General features: G+C 37.0%; 1 long non-coding RNA gene across 1 annotated transcript in view; it reads right to left on the reverse strand.

The window, feature by feature from the left end:
• Window positions 1-391, reverse strand: part of LOC109584717 (uncharacterized) — a 1,344-nt gene extending 953 nt beyond the window's left edge. Inside the window, exon 1 of the long non-coding RNA XR_002186151.1 lies at window positions 330-391. This is a non-coding gene — a long non-coding RNA (uncharacterized LOC109584717). The remainder of the gene's footprint in view (window positions 1-329) is intronic.
• Window positions 392-843: the final 452 nt, after the last annotated feature.

Below are 843 nucleotides of genomic sequence, written 5' to 3' on the forward strand. Positions count from 1 at the left end.
GAAAGATTTAAAGTATCAAAAGAGCATTATTGAAATGAGTAATCACTAGAATTTTTCCTTTGCTTAGAAAAAGTGAAGGCAACACAGAGGAGGAGGGTGGGGTAAAGGTGGAAAGCATGGAAGAGGAGGGAGGGGAGGAGGCCAAGGAGGTAGAGGGGAGGCCATGGAGGAACAGGAGGAGCCCCTCATCCAACAGTAAGGAAAGGAACATAATGAAACATAAGAATAAGAATAATCTTTTATAGGATTCATCAGCGAGTGCTAAAACTATAAATTATTTTAATGTTAAATGTAGAAACCTTAATTATAGTTCTAAATAAAAATATTACCTGTAAACTCAAGCAGAAGCGATGTCTGGATGTAAATGACCCAGATGATGTTATTACAGTTCACAAAAGGACTTTATTGGCACTAGAACACATAGCAATAACTCTACAACTTTTGTAATGAAATAATTACTTGTATTTGAAGTCTCAATGCATGGCTGGGCTTCAGATCACTCTTAAGATGTCCTAAAAGCAAGAAAAGTAAGTTAAAATGCTGTCAAGTGCTTCTTTCTTCTTTACCCGTTTATTAATTGATGTGGGTGTGGTTTACGTGGTGGGCATGGTCACATTTACTATGTGAACAGGCGTGACATGGAAACATTGAAAATAACTTAAAATGCCTTTTTCTCTGTATTTGTATTCCAGAGCAATCGTCCAAACAGCGTCCCTAACTGCAAAGTTTTATTGCGCATTGTCATAAATGGGATATCGCTGGAAAGGAAATTTTTCTCTATCTGTAAGTACCAAAAACTGATTTTACCAAAATCCTGCAGATAACCTCGTTTTCTCATATCGG

This window comes from Amphimedon queenslandica, unplaced genomic scaffold, assembly GCF_000090795.2.
Source record: "Amphimedon queenslandica unplaced genomic scaffold, v1.1 AMPQUscaffold_13176, whole genome shotgun sequence".
Lineage (NCBI taxonomy): Eukaryota > Metazoa > Porifera > Demospongiae > Haplosclerida > Niphatidae > Amphimedon > Amphimedon queenslandica.